Raw genomic sequence first — 20,552 nt, forward strand, 5'->3', positions numbered from 1 at the left:
AGGTTTCCCAGGATTACGAAGACCCATCTGTAACAAATATCCAGGCATCAGCCCACTCACAAGCACAGGGCTTGCAAGGTTCCCTCTTATGCTATCCTTGAGGTCAGAGACCCCGTACAGGCACGGACGACCCATTTTGTCACACAGGCGTCGTGGCCAGAGAGGACAGCGAGGCGGGTGTGGCAATTGTGGACCATAACAAATTATGGCTAACACTGAGAAGAATGGGAATCCCAGAATACTTCACTGTGCTCATACAGAATCTTTACCTACATCAAGCAAGACACTATTGTGCAGAGCAATGGAACACTACACAGTTTAAAATCAGAAACGCTGTGCATCAGGGTTGTATCCTTTCTCCCTGCCTATTCAATCTATATGCTGAGCAAATAATTTGTAAAGCTGGCCTCTATGAAGAAGAATGTGGAATCAGGATTGGAGGAAGATTCACCAATATCCTGCATTATGCAGATAATACAGCCTTGCCTGCTGAAAGTGAGGAGGATATGAAACACTTGCTGCAGAAGCTCAAGTATACTACAGGCTTCAGTATGGATTACATCTCAACATCAAGAAGACAAAAGTCCTGATAGGTGGAGAAAGGTTTGAAGCTGTCAATGATTTCATCTTGCTTAGATCAACAATTTACCCCCCCCCCCCTTAGTACCTGGAATTAGGAAATCAAGAGACTTATTGCATTGGGCAAGCCTGCAGCCAGAGATATCTCCAAAATGATGGCAGAGAAATTATGTCAGTTTGAAGACTAAGGTGTTCCTGATTCAGGCCACGGTGTCTCAATCACCTAATATGAGAGTTGGACAACGAATAAGGATGGCAGAAGAAATGATGCCTTTGAGTTGTGATGCTGGAAAAGAGCACTGAATATCCTATGGGCTGCCCTAAGAACAAAAAAGTAAGTCTTGGAAAAAGTGGTTAGAGTGCTCCTTGGAGGCAAAGATGGTGAAGCTTCATCTTTCATACTTTGGGCATGTAAGCAAGGCTATTCCTGGGAAAGGGACATCAAGTTTGGAAAGTTGGAGAGTCAGAGAAGGAGATGAAGACCCCCAATGAGATGGATTGACATGGAGGATAGGGCAGGGTTCAGGTCAGTTGTTCATATGGTCACCATGAGTCATACTTGACTTGATGGGCCCTAACAGCAATAACAACATTAAAGATGATGATTCATGGAGCCATGAAGATGGAACATTCTTCACTATCAGATTTGAAGAAATTAAAACTTGTTACAATGACCTAGGTAATCAATTCATCTCAGATTTGCTGGAATCCACTGTCCAAAGTGTCAGTCATACATTGGCTCACCTACCACCACAGTCCTCAGCGAAGACCTGACAAGGAAAGCAAATCAAACTGTTGGGAGTGTTATGGCACGTTCACAGAAGCAATACCGTGTATCAACTGTCCTTGCAGTCATCGCCTCGAACACAAACCAGCCACATCCAGAATCATCTCAGACACACACACTGCTACTCAGTTACAAAGCCCCCAGCGTGTTCGTGACAATCACCAGAACGCCCTTAACCTGTCCTGCTCGGGCTGAAGCCGCTCAGCACCTCCTCATGAGAGCCCACCGTGGGGGTTCTGAGACTTCACTGTGAAGGGTCGGATGCTGAGGGCCCATGCCGCGGGACGCGCCTGCGCACTCTGCGCGCGGCCGGCGTTCCCAGCGTGAACCGCGCGCGGGCCGTTAGATCCTCGGTGTCCCGGTGTCCACTTTATTTGGCTGTCGCTCCCCGCTCCACTGTCATCCCTTGGTGGGTCCAGGGTTCCAGGTAAGCCGTCTCGGCTGGCAGCATTGGGCCTAACTATAACTGGGAAATAAAGAAGGAGGGGCATATCTGAGCTCCGCCTCAGGCCGGAGTGTTTGTGGGAAGGGCAGTGGTGTGTTTGTGTCTGGTGGCGTGAAGAGACTCGAGTACGGCGATGAAATTATGTGTGTGATGCAGTATGGACTGTTACGTGACGGCGTTGGTGGGACTGAATTGGGTGCAGACCCTTTTGTGGGAGCTCCGGTGGCCATGGGGGGGTGCCACAGTGCCCAGCATCACAGCGACGTTTCCAGCCGTTAGCATACGGGGTGGGGGGGAATCCAGACGCAGAGAAGTGACCCCCAGACAGATAGCTAGTGGCGTAGTTCTTAGCGAGTTGCTGTTATATGTATATATAAAATCAGATGTCTTGTACTCCTTGCATGAAAATTAAAAAGGGAGAATTCGTAATGTAATCCATAAAGATTGCTCTCTTAACTCCAAGGCGGCTGTTTGAATCCACCAGCTGCTCTGTGGGAGAGAGACGGACAGTCTCCTTCCGTGAGCACCCTCTCTAGTTTCTTCTTCCTGTATGTGTATCACTTGGCAGTGAGCTATCTTTTTATATGGAAAGATCTTAAAAATGGCGCTTTTTATGTGCCATCAAGTCGGAACAGACTCAGAGTTGACCATCCAGCATGTTTTCAGAGGTATAAATCGCAGGGGAGAAGATTGCCCGTCTTTCTCTCCAGAGCAGTGCTTCGTCATTACTGAATACTAACCTAAACAAACATTAGCTATTTGTTGTTAGAGGGAGCTCTAGTGCCTGAGCGGGTAAGATGTTTTGCTGCCAACTCAAAGGCATGCAGTTCTAATGCATGACCTGCTGTGTGAGAGAAAAATAGTCTCTTCCTGTTTAGTTTATAGTCTCTGCAAACCTCTGGAGGGTCAGCTCTGAAGTGGTTCTGATTCAAAGGCAATGAGCTTCAGTTTTTAATTTATTGTTAGAGGGTCAATGAAAAAGACACTGTCAAAGAGGTAAATTGACTTAGTGGCAGCCACATTAAAACACAGCAACCACAGTGCAACATAGCATAGGAGTCACACTTTTTCTGTTACATATAAAGTGGAAATGAATCAGAAATGCCTACCAACAACAACACTATAAAGTGTTATATGGTAATTCTAGGCAAGTATCCACAAACTTATAAGCCAGGAAAAAAGAACTTACCAAGTTAATTGTGATGAATTCTTGTTAGTAAGAAAATGAATTTATTTATACTGTAAATTAGGATCTCTTAAGTTTGTCCCTATTTTTCCTTCATGCTCTTTTATTTTACATTTAGGTCTTTGATCCATCCTGAGTTGATTTTTGCATATGGTGTAAGATATGGAAAAGATCTGCATCATTTCGTTTGCTATCATAAAATGATTTTTGATGGCCAAGTGCATTAAATCTTGAGTTGCTTTTGTTTACAAAAATTAGAGGTTTGAGTCCATCAGCTGCTCAGAGATGATGAAAAGATGGCCCAGTCTCTATATAAAGATGTAGGACTGAGAAACCTGGTGGAGAATCAATAATAGCATCAATTTGAAGGCAGTGATTTACATACTGTTAAGGGACATTTAAATGCTTTCTAGCTTTATATTGTAAATAATAATATCTATTAGCATGGTCTTACGTCTTTGTCCACATGTACATTTATTTTATTACAAAGGTAGAATTTTTTAAGCTAAAGATTTGCATTGTTTAAATGCTATTTGTACATAAATTTACTTGTGTGCAACCTGTAGTTCAGTGATAGCTTCATTGCTGCGGTATCAGAACTCATACCTGGCTCTCTGTTGAGTTCTTGTAATGTGCCATCAAGTCGTAAATTGCATAAGAGGAGATTGCCTGTCTTTATTCCACAGTGCCACTGCTGGAGTCAAACCACCTACCTTTGGGTTGACAGCACAACTGCCTATGGACTACACTATAATATAATGCTTGCTCACTCATTCTTTGTCTTCAAGTCAGAATGGACTCATGGCTGACCCTCCATTGGTTTTTCAGAGGCTGGAAATTGCACAGGAGAAGATTGCCCATATTTCTCCCAAAAAGGAGCTGGTGGATTCAAACAGTCTGCCTTTGGGTTGGCAGGACAGCTCCTTACCCCTTAGGCTACCAGAGCTTCCTAGTATAGTGATAGTATGTTCATTTCTTCACAGAAATACTGTAAGGGAGCATTAGCATTCTTTAAGGGAGATTTAATAAAATTTGGCGAGTTGATGCGCTATATTTGTTTTAGTGAATCATGCTTGCTCAGATTTCTTTAATTGGAAGTCCTAGTGACCCTCAATTCTATTTCCAAGGCCATAAATATTTTTGGAAGGAGACTGCCCATTTTTCTCCCAGATAGTAACTAGTAGATTTGAACCACTGGCTTTTTGGTTAATGGCCTGGCATATTACACACTATACTAGCATGGCTCTCTTAGGTCTGTCCAGACTCCTTCATATCTCTCTTAGTGTGGTAGAGAGGTAAAGGGTCATATTAAATGATGTTGTGAGTTCTGAGGCCTATGTAAGAGCTTTGATGGCAAATATGGTTACAGTACTAAGCTGATCACAAGGTCAACAGTTCTAATCCAACAGTCACTTCTCAGAAGAAAGATGTGACAGTCTGCTTCCATAAAGATTTCTTGTTATGTTGTCATGTGCTGTCAAGTTGGAACTGACCCACAGCTGACCCTCCAGTGGGTTTTTGGAGGTAGTAAATCGCAATTTTTCCTATCCTTCCTCCCACAGAGTAGCTGGTGGATTTGAACCATGTGCCTTTGGGATTTCAGAGCAGTTTCTCACCATTAGGCCACAAGAGCTTCCTCCATACAGATTTATAGCTTTGGAAATCTTATGGGCCGCTTCTGTCCGATTCTGTAAGGTTTCTATGACAGTGGCTTGGTTTTAGTTGGATTTGTTTTTCTGATTTTGTTGTTATTGTTAATGTTGCTGTTTTGTGGCCTATCAGATGTTATGGCTTCCTTTTCCTTACCAGCTCTGCCCTTTGTGGAAACTGTGCTTTTCCAGGTGAATTAACCCCACGGAGGACTGACCAGATACTGAATTTCTAAACAATGGCCCATGTAAGTTATTGTTTATTTCTTCTGGAAATACTATCATATTAGGTTTTGTGAACATTCTTTTTTCCCTGAAACTTCCTACCTATCAAAGCCAATCAAATTCAGGGGATGAAGTAAACTATCCTAGGTACCCTCTTTCCTAGTTATTGTTAACATATTCATTGAACATATCATTTAGCATCTCTGTGTATGCAATCCTCTGCCAAAGGAAACAATGGAATAGAAATGAAATCCCTTGAGAGAAGTGTTTGACCAGCTTTTGGAGTGATCTGAGACAGTAGACCATTTGGCCAGTTGTAGGAAAACTCTGGACTTTCCTGGGCTTTGGATTTGGTTTACCTCAGCCTCAATCCATGGTGAGATTACTTGCCTTGCTGTTTTTTTGTAAGGCTTTAAGACTGGCTAGAAATATGATTGGTTCTCCATGCAAAGAGATCAGAGAACTTCTCTCTAGATATTTCTTCAGTTGTACACCAGGACCAGATTTTCATCTGTAATTGTCATTTGTGTTGTTATGTGATGATATTGAAGCAGTTCTGGATCATGCTATGTCAGTATCAGGAACAAGTGAGGAATGCAGTGTGGCAGCAGGTAAAATTATCAAGATACCTGTCAGATTTGAAGAAGGCCTTAGTGATTTTGTCCTAGAAATATATCCTAAGTATCGAAGATTATATCTAGATATTATTGTTAATGGTTTCTGGTGGCAATCTCTCTGGTTGTTTGAATACACCAGTGGCTCCAATGGAGAATGATGAGCAGTCTCTTCCTCTGAAATTTACAGCCTTACAAAAACCCACTGTAGCGTTAACAATGAGTTAGTTCTGACTTGATAACAATGAGTAACATTACTATTATCAAATAATTTATGCTTACAAGGAAAAATGTTGATAGTAAAATTTGATAGCAATGAACTTGGAAAAAATTCTTTAATTAGGTTTAGATTTTTTTCTGAAGGTAGACATTTTATAGGGTGACTTTTAAAATCTGTTTCTTAAGGAGAAAAGAATAGAAGAATGAACTTTTTAAAAATTTATGAGTCGGGGGAGTGCGGGGGCATTGTATACCAATGAAAGAATTTTTCTTTTACTTTTCAAAGAGAGAAGCAAACTGGGGTGGGGGGAAGGGCTGGGCAGGGAGAAAAGTGCAGCAATGAATGAGTGGAAATCCAAAATCTCTGTAAATGTTCATTAAAATTAATAAAATAAAATAAAGAGAAGCAAAAAAAAACACCCCAACACCCAACTGCATGAAATAATGATGCAGTTAAATGGAAAAAAAATTATGAGAAAACATAGAGCTTGTAGAAGGCTAATATATATTATTTCATCTCATTGGCTAACTGATTAATTTTTTTTTCCTTCCTCAGACTTGTTTTGGTAATTAAAATATGTTAAAATATGCAAGAGAAATACATAAACATTCTGCTTCAAGCACACTGATTTACTGCCTCACAGTGTTACAGTCTTTCCAGAGAACATATTTACTTGCTATATGGTCCTATGCTGTTTTTTTTCCTTATACTTTCACATCTGCCTTTTCTATATCTTAGAAAATGTCCTTTAATTTCAATTTTAATTCTTGAGTTTATCATTTCAGGAGTCAGTGATGTTCAGTGACATATCCATAGTCTTCTCTCAGGAGGAGTGGGACTACCTGGACATGGACCAGAAAGAGCTGTACAAAGATGTGATGTTGGAGAACTACAGCAACTTGGTCTCACTGGGTAAAGTTAGACTGTCTTATGGAATATCAGCTTTTTTCTTTTGGAAAATTTATTTATATATTCTAAGAAATTCGTTATATTTTTGCTCTGTTTTCTCAGAAAAATAATTTATACTTTATTTGGTTTAAAGTCTATTAAGCACATTCATATTTTCCATCATTAAGTAATCTTTAATAGTTTCTTAATGATAAATCTGAGTAATATTTGATCTGTTGAATGACACAGAAACCAGGTTTTACTTTCTGTTTGAACTCAAAAGTTACTGTGGATGTTTTGTTATTTATTGGGACATCTGTAAGAAAAATATCTGAATTTGGATTCTGGGTTTTAGTAGTAAGGTGGATCTGCAGGATTTATTTATAGTTCAAGAAAAGAAATTTATTCTTTAAATATATCTACTTTAGTGATTAAAAGTTAAAAATCAAAGAATTTTGGATTTAATATCATTCAACTATCTCAGGAAGTAATAGTAAATATCTCATGTGGCTTGTTTTTGGCTCAAGAAAATAACAATAACAATAGTAGTTAATTATAACAGACTATGCCATATTATCAGTACTGTTTTGAGAAATAGATTTCTGTATTAATATAATCTTCCAGAAAATCCTATTAAATATTATCCTACTTTGTCAGTATGTAAAACAAAGCATAGAATTAACACACAAGATCACAACTCGAATGTAGTGGAGGCAAGATTTGAATTAAAAACAGTCTATACTAAACCACAACATGATTGCTTATCAAGAAGAATGCTTGTATAAACGTGAATTCAACTAAGACATTTCCCCCTGCATTTCTAATTTATTTGTTGTGTGGCTTTAGTATGAATATTTTCTATCTCTATTTGCCCTTCTTTAGAAGTAAGTCTGGCAATGAATGTGTAACTTGTTGGGTTGCTAACCAAAAAGTCAGCAGATCAAATTGACTATACACTTGACAGAGAAGGATGGGCATTCAAAGTCACTAGCCCCTTGAGAGGGAAAAGTGGGCAGTCGTCTTCCTTAACATGTTGCCACAAATGGCAGCTTGCTGTCCTGCACATTATAATTAATTTTCACTTCCAAACATATGGCTGACACTCAATTTCATATGGCAGTCATAACCAATTGAAAAAAAATGTGTTTCTAAGCGCAGTGTGTCAATTTAAAAGTGTGTGGCAACGTGTTAAAGGTTTACAATCTTAGAAACTGAGTCACTCTGAGTCAGTATCAATTTAACTTGCAGTGGGTTTAGCAGTTAGTTCTTTGTTTTCTAGGCTTTATCATTTTGGCCAGTAGTTTATTACAACTTTAATAGACAACCAAAACAGCTTTGACCCTATTTTCATGTCTGCATCACTTTACATTTTCAGGATGTTTCATTTCTAAACCAGATGTGATTTCCTTACTGGAGCAAGGAAAAGAGCCCTGGAAGGTTGTGAGTAGAGGAAGAAGACGCTACTCAGGTCAGTGAAGGCCAAAGTGTTTGGCTAAAGGATGCAGCATCAAATTAAAGGAATACTCACTAAAAACTTATAAAATTTAAATTACACAACCTTGCTTGGTGAAAGTGAAGAAAACTTATGAAGCTACTTCAGATCAAAGACCATACCACTTTCCATATGGACTATACCAGAACATAAAAATAACAAAAATTCTCACAACTTGCTGAGTAATCTATGATTGTTGTTGCTATTGTTGTTTATTGCTGTTGAGTCAAGCACTACTCATAATGACCCTATTAACAAAAGATCTGAAGCTCCTCTACAACTATCGACATTTATCAGAGTTCATTGAGTTTCCAGAGGCAGGCTGTTTAGGAAGTGGATACCACTCCTGTTCCCAGTCTATGACGTTGTTGTTGTTAAGTGCCATCGAGTCACTTCAAACTTATAGTGACCCTGTGTACAAGAGCCCTACACCTTGCTCTATCTTGTGGCAACCTCACTGTCTCCAACACTCCTACTCCCATTACCCTAATCACCGAATTGATCCATCTCATCGAGGGTCTTCCTCTCTTGCACTGTCCCTCCACCCTCCCAAGCATAATGTTCTCCAAGGACTGGTCCCTCCTTACAACATGCCCAAGTATGTCAGATGAAGTTTCAGAATACTTGCCTCCAAGGAGCAGTCTGGTTTCACCCTCTCCCGGTTGAACCTATTTGTTCTCTCAGCAGTCCATGGTATAGTCAGCATTCTTCTCCAGCACCAAAGCTCAAAGGCATTAATTCTCTTTCTATCATCCCTAGTCACTGTCCAGCTCTCTGACATATAGCACACAATTGTGAAGACTATGGCCCAGATCAGGCGTGCTTTAGTCTCCAACCTGTCATCGTTGCTCTTCATTACTCTGGAGAGGTCCCTGACAGCTGACTTTCCCAATGCAATTTGTCTCTTGATTTCCTGTCTTCTGGTACCAAGAGTGTTGATTGTGGAACTAAGAAAACTAAAACTGTTAACAATCTCAATCTCTTCACTATCCATAATGATGCTGCCAATTGGCCCAGTGGTGCAAATCTATGTTTTCTTTATGTTGAGCTTCAATTCATATTGAAGGCTGAAGTCCTTGACTTTCTGCAGCAAGCGCTTCAGTTCCTCCTCAGTTTCAGGTTGTGTCATATGCATAATGCAGGTTGTTAATAAATCTTCATCCAGTCCTGATGCCACATTCCTCCTCATATAGCCGAGATTCCTGGATGATCTGTTCTGCATACAAACTGAAAAGATATGGAGACAGACAGAATACAGGCCTGGCAGACCCCTTCCCGATTTTGAACATGTACTTTCTCCTTGCTCTGTTCTGACGACTGCCTCTTGGTTCAAGTATAGGTTTCACATAAGCACAATCAAGTGTTCTGGGATTCCCATTCCTCTCAGAGTCAACCACAGTTTGTTGTGATCCACACAGTCAAAAGCCTTTGCATAGTCAGTGAAAAACAGATAGACATTCCTCTGGTACTCTCTGCTTTCAGCCAAGATCAATCTAACATCAGCTGCACATCTGGCAGTTCTCTGTTGAAATGTTGCTCCAGTCATTTTTCAGCAGAATCTTGGTTGCATGTGATGTTAATGATATTGTTTGATAATTTCTGCACTCTGTCGGGTCACCCTTCTTTGGAATGGGAACATATACGTTGTTGTTGTTGTTATGTGCCGTCGAGTCATTTGCGACTCATAGCGACCCTATGCACAACAGCCCTAAACCCTGCTCTATCCTGCGCCAACGGCACTGCCTCTGACACACCCATCCCGATTACCCCAGTCACCGAATCAATCCATCTCATAGAGGGTCTTTCCCTCCTGCGCCGTCCCTCCACCCTCCCAAGCATGATGTCCCTCTCCAAGGACCCGTCCCTCCTGGCAACATGTCCAAAGTATGTCACACGAAGCCCCAGAATCCTTGCGTCCAAGGAGTAGCTTGGTTTAATCCTCTCCAAGATGAATCTGTTTGTTTTCCTGGCAGTCCATGGTACATTCAGTACTCTTCTCCAGAACCACAGCTCAAAGGCATCAACTCTCCTTCTGTCCTCCCTAGTCTTTGGACAAGACTAGGGACCAAATATAGATAAAGAAAATATTGAAGCTGTCAAAGGAATACTGACTATCAGCTTACAATATTTAAATTACAGAAACTTGGCGAAAGTGAAGAAGACTTACTGCAGCTACTTTTGAAGATCAAAGACCATACCACTTTCCATATGGATTATTCTGGAACATAAAAATAGCAAAAATTCTCACAACTTGCTGAATAATCTATGACTTTTTTTTTGTTTCTGTTGAGTCGAACATGACTCATAGTGACCCTATGAATAAAAGGCCTAAAGCCCCTCTATAGCTATCGACATTTATCAAAGTTCATAGAGTTTCCAGGGGCATGGTGGATACCACTCCTGCTTCCAATCTATGATAGATAAAGAAAATATTGAAGTTGTCAATGATTTTATTTTATTTGCATGTGAAATTGAAGCGCTAGAAAACAGCAGTCAAGGAACCAAATGACTTTTCATTGGATAAATATGGTGCAAAAGACCACTTTAAATATTAAAGAGCAAGTATGTTAGTATTGAGACTATAAAGTATGTCTGACCAAGGTATAACATTCTTTTCAGTCACCTCATACATATAAGATGGACAATTTATAAAGAAGACTAAAGAAGAATTGAGACTTTGAATAATTGCATTGACAAAGGTCAGTATACTGCAGACTACTAGAAGAACAACAAGATTTGTTTTGGATAAAGTACACATAAATGTTCCTTAGTAGCAAGGATGGCAAGATTTTATCTCACATACTTTGTACGCTTTGTATAGAAGAACAAGTCCCTAGAAAAGAGTATCTTATTTGGTAGAGAGTCAGTAAAGAGGAATACCTTCCATCAGATATAGTAACACAGTGGCTACATCATTGGACACAAATATACTATGATTATGAAGATGGCACAGAACCAAGCGTTCTTTCTTTTTTAAGTATAGTAGCTATGAGTGGAACTGACTTATCCTACACTTAACAATAAAAATATTTCTTCTTATTAAATGCATATATTTTGTATTTTTGTTTCCTTATACCTTGGCAAAGCCTGCTGCTGTTACTTAAATCTTTGGAGTTTCTCAGTCATGCAGTAATTTATCTGGAAATAGTTTTCTTATTCTTTTATCTAAATTTTTAAAAATCTTCTAGGCAGAATTGTATATCTATTGGCAGAAAACTGAAACAAACCATACCACATACAAAAACTAACTCAAGACTTACATGAAAACCCTGAAATTGTAAAATCATCAAAAAACCAAATTGGAACAAGTCTAGGAGCCCCATTATATGGCATAAATTATAATTATGTACCAGCGAGTCCAAACCAACTCGTAACTGACCCTCCAGCGGGTGTTCAGAGGCAGTAAATTGCACAAGAGGAGATTGCCCATCTTTTTCTTGCAGAACAGCTGGTGGATTTGAACTGCATACCTTAATGTTGGCAAGTACAGCTCCTGACCACTAGGAAACCAGAGCTACCTATGGTATTATTGATATTATTTGGATATATATATTATTTGGTATTATTGATAATTATTACCAAAAACACACAATCACCAGAGGACAAGATAGATGATTGGGACTTTCCAAAAAATAAATCCCTGTGTGCATCAAAAGTCTTCTTCAAAAGAGTTAAAAGAACCTAGAGACTGGGAAAAATAGTTGGCAGTGGCTTATCTGGAAAAGGTCCATCTCTAAAATTTCTTGAAAACTTCAATACCTTAATAAGAAAAAGACCACTTCCTTACACAGTGAGTAGAGGATATGAAAAGACACTTCACCAAAGAAGACATCCAGATATTTAACAGACACATAAAGAAATGTTTAAAAGCATTACTGTTGTTGTTGTTAGGTGCTGTCAAGTCATGTATGACTCATAGCAACCCTATAAGTAACAGATCTGAACTCTGTCCTATTCTTCACTATTCTTATCATGACGCATCTAACACACTTGACTCCATTGCTGCGTTTACTGTGTCAACCCTTCTTGCTAAGGATCTTCTTCTCTTAAAGCATGTCGTCTACTTTCAAGGAATAGTCTCTCCTCACAGTATATCCAACTTATGTGAGACAAATCTTCACTGTCCTTACTTCTAAGGAGAACTCTGGCTGCACCTTCTCTAAGACATATCTATGTATTCCTTTGGCAGTCCATAGGATACGCAGTACTCTTCTCCATCACCACAACTAAAAATTGTTAATTTTTCTTCTGTCTCCTTAGTCGTTGTCCAGCTTTCAGATGCATAATAGGTAATTGGAAAGACCATGGCTTGAATCAGGTGCACCTTAGTTTTTAAACTGACATCATTGCTCATAATGACTTTGGAGAGCTTCCTGACAGCTGATTTTCCTAATACTATCTATCTCTTGATTTCTTGACCTTGTATCAGGATGTTGATTGTGGTTCCAATTAAGATGAAATTGTTGACAATTTCAGAGTTTCTCTATCACATTGTTGTCTATTGACTTTTCTATTGATTTTTCTTTTTATTTCCAATGGAAAAAGCAGCTTTTATTGGTAGTTATTTCCTGAAATCAAAACTATGTCCTCACTTTCAATTACCTTCAGAATCTTATGTTGCTCCACCTGGGGAGGAGCTTGAAATTGCTTTTTGCTTTTCCAAAGTCCACATCTTTTCCATTTTTTCTGCAGCCTACCTTAGAAGCTCAGTAGCAATACGGTTTTGGATATCCCCAGCAATGCCTGCTGCAACAATTTAGTAACAAGTAGGAATGGAAAGGGGCAGGGGCAACAGTTAGATAAGTAAGAAAACCACATGTTCAGGAAGACAGAAATTATGCTTATTAAAGGTCCCTCTGTTCTTCCACAGTGGTTTAATCCTTCATTAATTTCACTTTCTCATTTTTGTGCTGAATCGCATCCTTCTGAATCAAATCTGGTTTTCCAGTGCCAGCCATGGACCTAGCCTAAGAGCCATGAGATGAGCTAGTCGAAACTTAGGCACATTCCTGGCCCATAAAGTCTTGAAGCCATTTATCAGACATATTTTGCCATCCCTGTGCATCTTTACAGTCTTTCCATCCAGTTCAGGGACTTCAATTTCTGGAGTAGTAGGAATGTCATACTCTTGTTTCAGGAGGTCATGGATGTATGAGCATTTTCCAAACCACTTAGTCCCTTTTGTGTTGGACTCTGGTCAGAACCAATCATTGTTGCATTCTTCTTGTTCTCCACATGCCAGATAAGGGACTGGTTTGGCATCCACTTCCTAAACAATATGCCTCTGGAAACTCTATGAACTTTGATAAATGTCGATAGTTATAGAAAGGCCTCAGGCCTTTTATTCATGGGGTCACTATGAGTCATGTTTGATTCAACGGCATTCAACAACAATTCCTCCTTTCGTTGCTGCACTCATAACTCCTGATCTCAGGGTCTGGCATTAGTTTTCAGGACAGGAATCTCTGACACCACACATCTGCCATCTTGGACCAGGGAGTGGTTTTTGTTTTTTTGATGTTGAGATGTTAGTCCATGCTCTGGTGGCCCAGTGGTAAAAATCTATACTTGCACACCCATGTTTATAGCGACTTTGTTCACAATAGCAAAGAGTTGGATACAACCCAAGTGCCCATCAGCAAACAAATGGAGATAGAAACTCTGGTATAATTCACACAATGGAGTTCTGTGCTGCATTGAAAAACAAGGAACTCATGAAATATTATACAAAATGGGTGATCCTGGAGGACATTATGCTGAGTGAAATATCTCAGTCACAAAAGGACAAATATTGCATAGTGCCACTGTTGTAAAACGATACTGACATCGAGATTGAGGAAAGACTGATAAAGAGGGGATAAATAGCATTGAAGCAGATGAGAGAGAGAACTGTTTAAAAGGGATGTATGATTAGGTATTATTGTCATAACAGGAGTCCAGAAGGAAGGCTTCATTGTGGAGTGGACCTAGGGGGAGGGATTGTATAACAATGAAAGAATTTTTCTTTAACTTTTCAAAGAGAAGAGTGAAGGGGTGGAGAAAAAAGAGAAGGGGGGAAGGGTGGGCAGGCAGAAAAGTGCAACAGTGAATGAATGGAAATCCAAAGTCTCTGTAAACTTTCATTAATTTTTTTTTTAAAGGAAGCTACACTACAGTCCCAAAGGCATGCAGTGCAAATCCACCAGCTGCTCCATGAGAGAAAAATGGACAGTCTCCTTTGTGCGATTAACTGCCTCTGAAAACCTGCTGGAGGGTCTGCTATGGATCACTTCCAACTCAGTAGTATGCAGCAACAACAGTCCTTGATCTTCTGCAGCAAATAAATGCCTCAAGTCCTTGCTTTCAGCAAGCAAGGTTGTGTCCTTTGCATAGTGCTAGTTGTTAAATAGTCTTCCTCTGATCCTGCTATGTTCTTCTTCATAAAGGTCAGCTTTTCAAATGCTTTGCTCAGCACACAGATTGAATGGAGGAAAGATATAGCCCTGATGCATGCCTTTTATTTTAAACTTTGCAGTGTTCCCTTTTTCTATTTGGACAACAAATTCTTGCTCTAGGTATAATAAGTGTTCTGTAATTCCCATTCTTCTCAATGTTAGCCATGTCTGTTATAATCCAAAGACTCAGATGGCTTTGCATAGTCAATAGAGCACAGATAGACATTCTTCTGGTATTCCTCACTTTCAGCCAGGATTCATTTGACATCAACAGTGATATTCCTGGTGCCATTGTCTCTTCTAAAACCAGCTTGAACTTCTGGCATTTCCCTATCTGTGTACTGTTCTGGCTGTGTTTGGAGAAATTAAGATTAAAATAATGAGATACCATCTCACCCTAGTAACAGTAGCAAAATTAAGTAATGATGACAAAGGCATGGAGAGATTAGAACACTTATACACTGCTCAAGTGGGAATGTCCAGTAGTGCAGTCATCCCACTTTTATTGGTTTTCCATTCGATAATTCCTACATGTTTTATTTCATGAACTTGATTGCAAGTCTCCAAGTTTAACACTTCCTGTTTCCTTCCTCTATTTTTCATTTCCTCTCATCCTTCTTTCCTATCGTTTCCTGTCTACTGAGTTTTATCCCTGGACTACTTCCCATTTCCTTCCTCTATTTTTCATTTCCTCTCATCCTTCTTTCCTATCCTTTCCTGTCTTCTGAGTTTTATCCCTGGACTATTGGTGCCCTTTTTTATCTTAATGATTGTCTGTTCTGAAAAATGCATTTGTTCATATATTTAAGTCTGTTATTTGGTTGCAGATTGAGCCATGGAAATGAGTTAAGTTCCAGGCATGAGGGGTGAGTGACTCTGTCAGACTGACTCTGACTCTCAGATCAGTGAGCTTTGTCTTTTTTTAATGATTTGAGTTTTGTTCTGCATTTTTTCTCCCATTCTATTAAGATCCTGTAATTCTTTATATAAAGACTAGAAAGGTACATCAGCAGAGAACTGCCAAATGTGCAGGCTGGGTTTAGGAAAGGCCATGGCACTAGGGACTTCATAGCTAATGTTAAATGGATCTTAGATGAAAGCAGAGTACCAGAGAAGTGTCTGTGTTTCATCGACTATGGAAAGGCATTTGAGTGTGTGGATCACAATTGTGGCTAACCTTGAGAAGAATGGAAGTCCCAGGATGTTTAATTTTGCGTATGTTAAATCAATACTTGAACCAAGAAGCAGTAGTCAGAGCAGGGAAACACTGCATGGTTCAGGAGCAGGAAAGGTGTGAGTCAAGGGTGCATCCCATCTCTATACCTTTTCAATCTGTATGCATAACAGATAATCTGGGAGCCTGGGCTCTATGAGGAAAAATGTGGCATCAGAATTGGAGGAAGACTCATCAACAACCTTCATTATGCAGATAACACAACCTTGCTTGCTGAAACTGAGGAGGACTTGAAGCCTTTGCTGCAAGGTAAAGGACAATAATCTTCAATATGGATTGAAGGTCAGCATTAAGAAAACAAAGATTCTCACCACTCGGCCAATTGGCAGCTTGATGGTAGACGGAGAAGAGAGTCTAGAGACTAATAATGTGTGCCTGATACAGGCCGTGTTCTTTGCAGTTGCTTGCTATGCAAAGATATGGACAGTGAGATATGGACAGTGACTAAGGATGATAGAAAAAGGATCAATACCTTTGAGTTGTGGTACTACAGAAAGAGTGTTAAACCATATTGTGGACTGCAGGAAAACAAACAGGTCTGTCCTGAAGAGGATGAAACTGAGCTGCTTCCTGGAGGCAAGGATTTTGAAGATCCCTGTCATATTTGGGTCCTTGGAGAGGAAAAGTGGAGGAGAGGAATACCCAGGATGAGATGGATTGACTCAGTGACTGGAGAAATTGAGGTTAGGTCTCTCAGAGCCAATAAGATTGGCTAAGGATAAGGCAGGATTCAGAGCTGTTGCATATTGGGCCATTAAGAGTCGCAGGCAACTTGACAGCACAAAACAACAGTAGCAAGAAGATTGTTTCTGTTCTTGAGGTTTTAGGGCCAAGAAAATAATTAGAGGAACAAATGGGAAAATTAATAAATAATTTCAAAATTAAGGAGTGTTATACTGACAATAGAGAATAAGAACATAAGTTTAAGGAGAGCTCTGGTGGCCTAGTGGCAAGGAGCTGCAACTACAATCCCAGAGGTGCATGGTTCGAATCCACCAGATGCTCTGCCGGGGAAGGAGAGACAATCTCCTCCTGTACCAGTCAGATCTGATTTGACGGTACACTCACACAAAAATAATAAAAATTAAAAAACAAAAACATAAATTTAAGGGAGCTCTGGTGGCCTAGTGCCAAGAAGCTGCACTGCAACCCCAGAAGTGCATGGTTTGAATCCACCAGATGCTCTGTTGGAGAAGGAGGGACACACACACACACACACACACACACACACACACACACTAATTTAAAAAAAAGAACATAAATTTACTTATTGTCAAGTAGAGTCAGCCTTAAATAGAATAACTTTTCATCTTGAGACCTCAGGGCTGAAAAGCCAGTGATATGAAGAGCTCAGCAGATTTTTAGGAGAAAGAGAAGAATGTGAAGACCTAAGAGATGGGAATAAGTTGGGGTGTGTTCTAATATCTGAAAACAGTAAGCGACGTCTTTAAAGTTGATGTCTTAATGGAAGTGGAAACCTTGTTAAAGTCAGTTGTTCTAATAAAAAAATAAAAATAAAACATTTTAGGAGTAATTTCTCATTCACCTTTGACCTCCATAAGAATCATTGTGTAAAGACTGTTAAGGATATGACTATCCCAGCCTGTACAATCTGATCCAGGTGGTTTAGATGATATTCTAAAACTCAGTATCTGTTACATATTTCCCAGGTGATTCTGAGCATATTCTGTTATAACAAAAATAGTACAAGTGGTTGACTTTAGCAAACAGATACATTCTCTTACAGATTATAGGAAGCCAGAAGTCAGGTACTTATACAAGTCAGGAACTAGAAGTCCAGATTCTGTCAGTTCTAGTGGAAGGTCCAAATTCTGTCAGTTCTGGTAGAAGGTCCAGGTCTCCTTCAGCATCTGTAGGCCATACATTCTTTGGAAGTGTCTTTGTCCTGGCCTTCCCTTATTTTAAGGAGCTGCATAGTACAGCACTCTGCTCTTGGTGATTAGTTCTTGGTAATACTGAACCTTCCCCCTCAGCTCAATTTTCCTTTTATTTTACAGACCACACCCTGGAGAAACTTCTCTTACTATGATGGCATTAAGAAGTGCTGCATTCCATACCTAGTTCTCATGCAACTATTTATTGTATTATGAAGAATCATTATATAACTTCCATATTGTATCATTACCTGCATGTATATTTAGGGAACAGAGTTCTATGGCACTGAGCCATTCAGTTGTGGGACCACTAATTTAAATTCTTTATCTCCAACTGTGTTATTTTATATGAACTCTAATATTTTGCTTTTCCCTCAAATTGCATGTAAAAGTGTAGAGTCAAGTTGGACATGAATTTTTTCATTTTTATCACATTTTCTTCTTTTGTTGTTGTTTTTATGTACAGTAGAACAAGCAAATAATATGTATTTACTTACTCTTGTGTGTTCTTTCAGATTTGGAGACCGACAAGTTACTTTCAGAAAATGGTATATTTGAAATAAACTTAGCACAATGGAATATGATAGAAAGAATGAAAAATCATGGCCTTAAGGACCTAGTTTTAAAAAAGGATTGGGAATGTAAAACCAAACTTAAAGGACAAGAGAGACCTCAAGAGAAATGTTTCTGTCAAGTGAGTATTACCTTGGGAAAAGAATCCTCTTGCCAGAAAGACATATCTTTTACTCAGTGCCAGAAAATTAGTTTTGCTAAAAAACCCTATGAATGTAAGGAATGTGGGAAGGCCTTCAGAGTGCGACAACAACTTAGTTTTCATCACAGAATTCACACTGGTGAAAAACCTTATGAATGTAAGGAATGTGGGATGGTCTTTAGGCAAATGGCACACCTTACCCGCCATCAGAGACTTCATTCTGGTGAAAAACTACATAAATGTAAAGAGTGTGAAGAAGCGTTCATGTGTGGCCCAGACCTTCGATTACATCAGAAAAGTCATGTCGGTGAGAAGCCCTATGAATGTAAAGAATGTGGGAAGGCCTTTAGGGTGCGAGGACAGCTCACTCTCCATCAGAGAATCCATACTGGTGAGAAGCCCTATGTATGTAAAGAATGTGGGAAGGCCTTCAGACAATATGCACATCTTACTCGACATCAGAAACTAAATATTGCTTACAAACTCTATGAATGTAAGGACTGTGGGGAAACCTTTTTGTGTGGCTCAGGCCTTAGAGCACATCACAAAATCCATACTGGTGAGAAACCCTATGAATGTAAAGAATGTGGCAAGGCCTTTAGGGTTCGACAGCAACTAACTCTCCATCAAAGAATTCATACTGGTGAGAAGCCCTACGAATGCAAGGAGTGTGGAAAGACATTTAGTCGTGGTTATCATCTCATTCTCCATCACAGAATACACACCGGGAAGAAACCTTACGAATGTAAAGAATGCTGGAAAGCCTTTAGTCGTTACTCACAACTTATTTCACATCAGAGTATTCACATTGGTGTTAAACCCTATGACTGTAAGGAATGTGGGAAGGCCTTCAGACTGCTTTCACAGCTTACTCAACATCAGAGTATTCATATTGGTGAGAAACCCTATAAATGTAAGGAATGTGGAAAAGCCTTTAGATTACGCCAAAAGCTTACTTTACATCAGAGCATTCATACTGGTGAGAAACCCTTTGAATGTAAAGAATGTAGGAAAGCCTTTAGACTCAATTCATCTCTTAATCAACATCTGAGAATTCATTCTGGTGAGAAACCTTATGAATGTAAGAAATGTAAGAAGGAATTTAGACAACATTCACATCTTACTCATCATCTGAAAATTCATAATGTAAAAATATAAGACTTTCCAATTGTGTCCTTGAATCTTCTGTGAATATAGAATCTCTGATTCATACATCACTATAAAAGACTTTATACCATTGAAAAAATGGGCTAATTGCATTCTGCCATCACACAAACCTAATAAATTTGAGTACGTTTATTCTAAGGACTAATCCTACAAATGTGGGAAGGCTATCACATCACTTACTAGTATTAAGATAATTATTCTATGCTACAGATTTCTTAATTTGTAAAATATTAATATAATAGTGTGGTGAATTAAAGATGGCTCTAATCAAGAGATGAATTCATTGGGAAAGTCAGCTCTCAGGGACCTCTCCAGAGTACTGAAGAGCAACAACATCAGGCTGGAGACTAAGGTGCTATAGTCTTTGCAATTACATGCTATGCATTGGAGAGTTGGACAGTGACTAGGGATGATAGAAAGAGAATTGATGCCTTTGAGCTGTGGTGCTGGAAAAGATTGTTGAATATACCATGGACTGCTAGGAGAACAAACAGGTTTCTTCTGGAGAGGGTGAAGCCGAGCTGCTCCTTGGAGTCAAGGATTTTGAAGCTTCATTTGACATGCTTTGGGCATATTGCAAGGAGGGACCTGTCCTTGGAGAGGGATATCATGTTTGGGAGAGAGGAGGGACAGCGCAGGAGAGGAAGACCCTTGATGAGATGGATCGATTCTGTAATTGGGATGGTGGGAGTGAATGTGTGGGAGATGGTGAGGTTGGCACAGGATAGAGTAGGGTTTAGGGCTCCTGTACATAGGGTTGCTATGAGTTGCAAGTGACTGGACAGCACATAACAACAACATTCGTGCAATCAAGGGAGCAATCCACATTTTTTCCCCCTTGAATGTGGCCTGACTTTGACTTTGCTCTGACCAAAAGAATTCAGTAGAAGTACTAGTGTGCCAGTTTCTGGACTCAAGAATTTGTATAATTTTTTTTTAAAACATACAATCTCTGAGCTGTTGTGTTAAAAAGTTGCTTGCCCTGCTTAAGAGTTCAAATGGTGTGGCTAGAGAATATTTGG

General features: G+C 39.5%; 2 pseudogenes; one reads left to right on the forward strand and one right to left on the reverse strand.

Annotated features, from left to right (window-relative positions):
• Positions 1 to 19,521, forward strand: part of LOC102856329 — a 48,480-nt pseudogene extending 28,959 nt beyond the window's left edge.
• LOC102855097 lies at positions 12,960 to 17,321 on the reverse strand (annotated as a pseudogene).
• Positions 19,522 to 20,552: the final 1,031 nt, after the last annotated feature.

This window comes from Elephantulus edwardii, unplaced genomic scaffold (genome assembly GCF_000299155.1).
Source record: "Elephantulus edwardii isolate Elephantulus edwardi_28Jun2011 unplaced genomic scaffold, EleEdw1.0 scaffold00559, whole genome shotgun sequence".
Lineage (NCBI taxonomy): Eukaryota > Metazoa > Chordata > Mammalia > Macroscelidea > Macroscelididae > Elephantulus > Elephantulus edwardii.